Source organism: Somniosus microcephalus, chromosome 22, assembly GCF_052327205.1.
Source record: "Somniosus microcephalus isolate GS21.2 chromosome 22, FLI_Smic_1.0, whole genome shotgun sequence".
Classification (NCBI taxonomy): domain Eukaryota; kingdom Metazoa; phylum Chordata; class Chondrichthyes; order Squaliformes; family Somniosidae; genus Somniosus; species Somniosus microcephalus.
In genome coordinates, this window is record NC_141008.1 from 1754415 (window position 1) to 1762743 (window position 8329).

The window sequence follows — 8329 nt, forward strand, 5'->3', positions numbered from 1 at the left end:
AGGATCTGGCCAAAGTGGACTGGGAGCAGCTACTTATAGGAAAATCCACATCAAAACAGTGGGAGACTTTCAGAAGGGAAATAGAGAGAGTACAACGCCAACATGTTCCTGTAACGGTCAAGGGTGGGACCAACAAGCAAAGGGAACCTTGGATGACAAGGGATATACAAAAATGCATTAGAAATAAAAGGGGGGCTTTTGGCAGTTACAAAAGACTAAAGACGGAAGAAGCCCTAGAGGAGTATAAAAAGTGCAGGGCCATATTTAAAAAGAAATTAGGAGGGCGAGGAGGGGCCATGAAATAACACTGGCGAGCAAAATAAAGGAAAATCCTAAGATGTTTTATAAGTATATTAAGGGCAAGAGGATAACCAGGGAAAGGGTAGGGCCCATTAGGGACCAAAGTGACAATCTGTGTGTAGAGCCAGATGATGTAGGCGGGGTTTTAAATGAATTTTTTGCATCTGTGTTCACTCTGGAGAAAGACGATGCAGACATAGAAATCGGGCAAGGGGACTGTGACATACTTGAACATATTAGCATCGTGAGGGAGGAGGTGCTAGCGGTTTTAGCAGGCCAAAACGTGGATAAATCCCCAGGCCCGGACGAGATGTATCCCAGGCTGCTGTGGGAGGCAAAGGAGGAGATTGCAGGGGCTCTGACACAAATTTTCAGAACCTCTCTGGCCACAGGGGATGTACCAGAGGACTGGAGAACAGCTAACGTAGTACCATTATTCAAGAAGGGTAGCAGGGATTAACCAGGGAATTACAGGCCAGTGAGCCTAACATCTGTGGTAGGGAAATTATTGGAAAAAATTCTGAGGGACAAAATTAGTCTCCACTTGGAGAGGCAAGGATTAATCGGGGATAGTCAGCATGGCTTTGTCAAGGGTAAATCATGTCTGACAAATCTGATTGAATTTTTCGAGGGGGTGACTAGGGGGGTGGATGAGGGAAATGCTGTGGATGTGGTTTACATGGACTTCAGTAAAGCTTTTGACAAAGTCCCGCATAGGAGACTGGTCAAGAAGGTAAGAGCCCATGGGATCCAGGGTGCCTTGGCGCGTTGGGTCCTAAACTGGCTGAGTGGCAGGAGGCAGAGGGTGATGGTCGAAGGTTGCTTTTGTGACTGGAAGCCTGTGTCCAGTGGGGTACCTCAGGGATCGGTGCTGGGTCCCTTGTTGTTTGTGATCTACATAAATGACTTGGATGAGAATGTAAAAGGTATGATCAGTAAGTTCACAGATGGCACGAAAATTGGTGGGGTGGTAAATTGCGAGGAGGAAAGCCTCAGGCTACAGGACGATATAAACGGGTTGGTCAGATGGGCGGAAAAGTGGCAAATGGAATTTAACCCTGAAAAGTGCGAGGTGATGCATTTTGGACGTACAAATAAGGTAAGGGAATACACAATGAGTGGTAGGACCCTAGGAAGTACAGAGGGTCAGAGGGACCTTGGTGTACATGTACATAGATCCCTGCAGGCAGCGGAACAGGTAGATAGGGTGGTTAAAAAGGCATATGGGATACTTGCCTTCATTAGCCGAGGCATGGAATATAAGAGCAGGGAGGTTATGATGGAGCTGTACAAAACGCTGGTGAGGCCACAGCTGGAGTACTGTGTGCAGTTCGGGTCGCCTCACTATAGGAAGGATGTGATTGCTTTGGAGAGGGTGCAGAGAAGATTCACCAGGATGTTACCTGGGATGGAGCGCCTCAGCTATGAAGACAGGCTGGACAGGCTGGGGTTGTTTTCCTTGGAGCAAAGAAGGCTGAGGGGGGACCTGATTGAGGTGTACAAAATGATGAGGGGCATAGATAGGGTAGATAAAGAGGAACTTTTCCCCTTAGTAGGGGGGTCAATAACAAGGGGGCATAGATTCAGGGTAAGGGGCAGGAGATTTAGAGGGGATTTGAGGAGGAACTTTTTCACCCAGAGGGTGGTTGGAATGTGGAACTCAATGCCTGAAAGGGTGGTAGAGGCAGGAACCCTCACAACATTCAAGAAGCATTTGGATGAGCACTTGAAATGCCATTGCATACAAGGCTATGGACCAAATGCTGGAAAATGGGATTAGACTGGACAGGGATGGATGGGCGGCGCGGACACGATGGGCCGAAGGGCCTCTTTCTGTGCTGAAAAACTCTATGACTCTATGACTCTATGACATGATCTCCCCTTGACAAAGCCATGCTGACTATCATTGATTAATCCTTGCCTCTCCAAGTGGAGACTAATTCTGCCCCTCAGAATTTTTTCCAATAATTTCCCTACCACTGATGTTAGGCTCACTGGCCTGTAATTCCCTGGTTTATCCCTACTACCCTTCTTGAATAATGGTACTACGTTAGCTGTCCTCCAGTCCTCCGGTACCTCCCCTGTGGCCAGAGAGATTCTGAAAATTTGTGTCAGAGCCCCTGCAATCTCCTCCCTTGCCTCACACAGCAGCCTGGGATACATTTCGTCTGGGCCTGGGGATTTATCCACTTTTAAGCCCACTAAAACCGCTAGTGCCTCCTCCCTCGCAATGCTAATTTGTTCAAGTATATCACAAGCCCCCTGCCTGATTTCTATGCCTACATCGTTCTTCTCCATAGTGACCTTATTCATTAGTCTATTATGTGGTACCTTATCGAAGGCCTTTTGAAAATCTAGATAAATTACATCTACTGCATTGCCCTCATCTACTCTCTCTGCTACCTCTTCAAAAAATTCAATGAGGTTGGTCAAGCTGACTGGTCTATGGTCCCTGGACATGTTCTATCTCCCTTCTTAAATATAGGTATTATGTTAGCTATCCATCAGTCCTCTGGCACTACACCTTGTTCTAACGAATTATAAATATGTGTAGTAATGCTTCTGCTATCTCTTCCCTAGATTCTTTTAAAATGCGCGGATGTAATCCATCCAGACCAGGGGTCTTATTCTCTTTGAGTTTGATTAGTTTATTTAATATTTCTCCTCTATCTTTTAAATGCAGGTATCTCATTTCTAATCTTATCATCCGATGTCATGTCCACCTGTTCTATCTCCCTGGTAAATATTGAAGCAAAGTAATAATTTAATATTTCTGCCGACTCTCTATCGTTACCTGTGGTATTATCCTGTCCATCCCTTAGTGGCCCTATTCCCATTCCAGCGTTCCTTTTTTTATTTATGGGCCTGTAAAATATTTTACTATTTTGTTTTATGTTCCTTGATAATTTAATTTCATAGTTCCTTTTTGCCTTTCTAATTTTTTTTTGACTTCTCTCCTGATCTCTTTGTATTTTCTCTTGTCATGCTCTCCCCTGCAATTCCTTACCCTCAATTTTTCCTTCATTTTTTAGCGGAATATATTTTTCCCGGGCTCTGTTGAACGCAATTTTAAATATTTCCCACTACTGTTCTACATCATTGTTTGCCAATGTTGTTGTCCATTTTATTTTCCCAAGTTCTATTCTCAGCCTCGCAAAATTGGCCTTTCTCCAATCTATTTCCCTGGTCTTTGTCATACTTCTCAATTAATAGAGAATCTTAGAATCATAGAATGGTTACAGTACGGAAGAAGGCCATTCAGCCCATTGAGCCCGTGCCAGCTCTCTGCAAGAGCACCTCAGCAAGTCCCACTCCCCCACCCTTTCCCCGTAGCCCTGCAATTTTTTTTCCTTCAGCTACTTATCCAACTCCCTTTTGAAAGCAGCGATTGAATCTGCCTCCACCACCCTTTCAGGCAGTGCATTCCAGATCCTAATCACTCGCTGCGTAAAAAAGTTTTTCCTCATGTCGCCTTTGGTTCTTCTACCAATCACCTTAAATCTGTGTCCTCTGGTTCTCGACCCTTCCGCCAATGGGAACAGTTTCTCTCTATCCACTCTGTCCAGACCCCTCATGATTTTGAACACCTCTATCAAATCTCCTCTCAATCTTCTCTGCTCTAATTAGAACAACCCCAGCTTCTCCAGTCTATCCACGTAACTGAAGTCCCTCATCCCTGGATTCATTCTCATAAATCTTTTCTGCACCCTCACTTAACCAATTCCGTATCCATGCTGCCAGTGTCCCTTTTATTCCATGGGCTTCAACTTTGCTGGCAAGCACTTTGTCGAACGCCTTTTAGAAATTTATGTACACCACGTTAACCGCATTGCCCTCATCAACCCTCTCTGCTACCTCATCAAAAAACTTACTTTCTTAAAGCGTATTATATTATGGTCACTATTGCCTAGATGTTCTCCTACTTTTACTTCTTTTATCTGCTCTGGTTCATTCCCCATTACTAGATCCAATAGTGAATCCTCCCTTGTTGGGCCTTTTACACATTGGGTCAGAAAGGAGTCCTGTACACATTGTAGGAACTCCACCCCCTTTACCTACTTCTTCTGTCCAAGTAATAGTGGGGTAGTTGAAATCCCCCATGATTATTATTATTTGTTTTTTTACTCATTTCCCTAATTTGTTTGCATTTTTCTTCCTCGACCTCCCTTCCACTATTAGGTGGTCTGTAGACTACCCCTATTAGTGTGATAGATCCTTTATTAGCTTTTATCTCTATCCACATGGATTCTATTTCTGTTTTGCAGATAGCCGTACCACTTTTTTCTACTGCCATTATGTTATCCCTAATAAGTACAGTTACTCCACCTCCCCTTTTCCCTCTCTAACTTTTCTAGATATGTTATACCTTGCAATATTTAATTCCCAGTCCTGATTTTTCTGTAGCCATGTCTCAGTAATACCTACTATGTTCCTCGCAACGTATTATTGTCTCCAGTTCCCCTGTTTTATTACGGACACTGTGTGCATTGCTATACAGACAGTTTAACTCATTTTTAATAGCAGTTCCTCTCACTTTATTGTTAACCATCTTTTTACACTCCTGTTCTATAACTCTGTTTATTCCCTGGCCATCAATATCCTCCCTTACTTTATTCTTTCCTATGTTCTCCTTTCCTGTTTTGTTTATATTTAGGCTGGTTTCATTTCTTGTAGATCCCTCCCCCCATCTTACTGGTTTAAAGCCTTTGCCACCTCCCTATTTACCCTTTCCGCTAGGACACGGGTCCCATCCCGGTTCAGGTGGAGCCTGTCCCATCGATATAACTCTTTCCTGTTCCAGTACTGGTGCCAGTGTCCCATGAAAAGGAACCCCTCTTTCCCACACCATCCCTTTAGCCACGTGTTAATTTTCCTGATCTGACTGCTTCTATGCCAATTTGCACGTTGCTGGTACAATAATCCAGAGATTATTACACTCGAGGTCCTGCTTTTTAATTTCGCTCCTAACTCCTTAAACTCCTTCAGCAGGACCTCTTCCCTGTTCCTACCTATGTCGTTTGTTCCGACATGGACCACGACAACTGGATTTACCCCCTCCCATAAGAACATAAGAAATAGGAGCAGGAGTAGGCCATACGGCCCCTCGGGCCTGCTCCGCCATTCAATAGGATCATGGCTGATCTGAATCTAGACTCATGTCCACTTCCCTGCCCTCTCCCCGTAACCCCTAATTCCCTTATCTGCTAGGAAAATGTCTATCTCCATTTTAAATTTATTTAATGTTGCAGCTTACACAGCTCTCTGGGGTAGCAAATTCCATAGATTTACTACCCTCTGAGTGAAGAAGTTTCTCCTCATCTCAGTTTTGAAAGGGCAGCCCCTTATTCTAAGATTATGCCCCCTAGTTCTAGTCTCACCCATCAGTGGAAACATCCTCACCGCATCCACCCGATCAAGCCCCCTCACAATCTTATATGTTTCGATAAGATCGCCTCTCATTCTTCTGAACTCCAATGAGTAGAGTCCCAACCTACTCAACCTTTCCTCATACGTCAACCCCCTCATCACTGAAATCAACCGAGTGAACCTTCTCTGAACCGCCTCGAGAGCAAGTATATCTTTTCTTAAATATGGAAACCAAAACTGCATGCAGTATTCCAGGTGTGGCCTCACCAATACCCTGTATAACTGCAGCGAGACCTCCCTGTTTTTACACTCCATCCCCCTTGCAATAAAAGCCAAGATTCCATTGGCCTTCCTGATCACCTGCTGCACCTGCATACTTACTTTTTGTGTTTCATGCACCAGGACCCCCAGATCCCTTTGTACTGTAACACTTTGCAGTTTCTCTCCATTTAGATAATAACTTGCTCTTTGATTTTTCCTGCCAAAGTGCATAACCTCACACTTTCCAACATTATATTGCATCTGCCAAATCTCTGCCCACTCACTTAGCCTGTCTATGTCCTTTTGCAGGTTTTTTATGTCCTCCTCACTCACTGCTTTCCCTCCCATCTTTGTATCGTCGGCAAACTTGGATATGTTGCACTCGATCCCTTCCTTCAAATCGTTAATATAGATTGTAAAGAGTTGGGGTCCCAGCACTGACCCCTGCAGAACACCACTAGTTACTGATTGCCAGCCCGAGAACGAACCATTTATCCCAACTCTTTGTTTTCTGTTAGATAGCCAATCTTCCACCCATGCCAGTATATTACCCCCAATCCCATGATTTTTTATCTTGATCAGTAATCTTTTGTGTGGAACCTTGTCAAATGCCTTTTGGAAGTCCAAATACACTACATCCACTGGTTCCCCTTTATCCACCCTGTATGTTACATCCTCAAAGAATTCGAGCAAATTTGTCAAACATGACTTCCCCTTCGTAAAACCATGCTGACTCTGTCCTATTAAATTATGTTTATCCAAATGCTCTGTTACTGTTTCCTTAATAATGGACTCCAACATTTTGCCAACAACGGACGTTAGGCTAACTGGTCTATAGTTTCCAGCTTTTTGTCTACTTCCCTTCTTAAATAAGGATGTTACATTTAGCTCCTCCCATTCCATATTCCTCTCCAGCCGTCTCGAGATAACCCTTACCCTGGCAACACACCCTTCGGGATTCTCGTTCGTGGCTGCAGAGGAGGCTATCTATCCCCCTAATTATGGAATCCCCTATCACTATCACATTTCTATTCTGCTCTTCCACTGCCACCACCCCGGACAGCCTTCTGAGCCACAGTGCCTTGGTCTGCATTGTGTCTGTCCTCCCCGCAGTCTTTCAATGGAGTTGAGGTACAGATCAGTCATGATCTGATTGAATGGTGGAGCAGGCTCCAGGGGCTGAATGGCCTCCTCCTGTTCCTATGAAATGTTCAACAAGTAAAATTAACCCTTGTACACAAATCCTTGTGGCAGCTGCAAAGATTTAAGGCGGCGGAATGGTTTAGAGCTTGACATTCTTCGTCGGCCTCACAGAAACAACATTCATTTTTTATCACCTATGACAAATTCAGTTATCGAAGCTAGTGGCAAACTTGGTAATCACCTCAATCAGTAGATAGAAATAATAACCTAGTTGGGAAGTTTGAAGAGGGTGATTCTTGCAGCCGGTCTGATTAATTATTAACAATAACGGTAAGTGGGTGAATGGATCACAGCTATGTACACAAAGAGCTGTGTCTTTATCTTGTGCACATATTGACAGTCAGTGACCACTGATAAACTAATGTGCTGGTTACTGAAACATTGCTGCTAGTTAGAGTACTAATGCAGCACCATAGCGGCTCACAAACTGGTTATAATGCTAGTTACTGAAACATTGCTGCTAGTTAGTGCTCTGGTGCAGCACCATACCGGCTCACAAACTGGTTATAATGTTGGTTACTGAAACATTGCTGTTAGTTAGTGCTCCGGTGCAGTACCATATCGGCTCACAAACCGGTTATAATGCTAGTTACTGAAACATTGCTGTTAGTTAGTGCCCTGGTGCAGTACCATACCGGCTAACAAACTGGTTATAATGCTAGTTACTGAAACATTGCTGTTAGTTAGTGCTCCGGTGCAGTACCATACCGGCTAACAAACTGGTTATAATGTTGGTTACTGAAACATTGCTGTTAGTTAGTGCACTAGTGCAGCACTGTACCTGCTAACAAACTAGTTCTATTGCTGGTTACTGAAACATTGCTGCTAGTTAGTGCTCTGGTGCAGCACCATACCTGCTAACAAACTGGTTCTATTGCTGGTTACTGAAACATTGCTGTTAGTTAGTGCTCTGGTGCAGCACCATATCCGGCTCACAAACTGGTTATAATGCTAGTTACTGAAACATTGCTGTTAGTTAGTGCACTAGTGCAGCACTGTACCTGCTAACAAACTAGTTCTATTGCTGGTTACTGAAGCAATGCTGCTAGATAGTGCTCGGGTGCAGCACCATACCTGCTAACTAGTTCTATTGCTGGTTACTGAAGCAATGCTGCTAGTTAGTGCTCTGGTGCAGCAACATACCTGCTAACTGTTTCTATTGCTGGTTACTGAAGCAATGCTGCTAGATAGTGCTCGG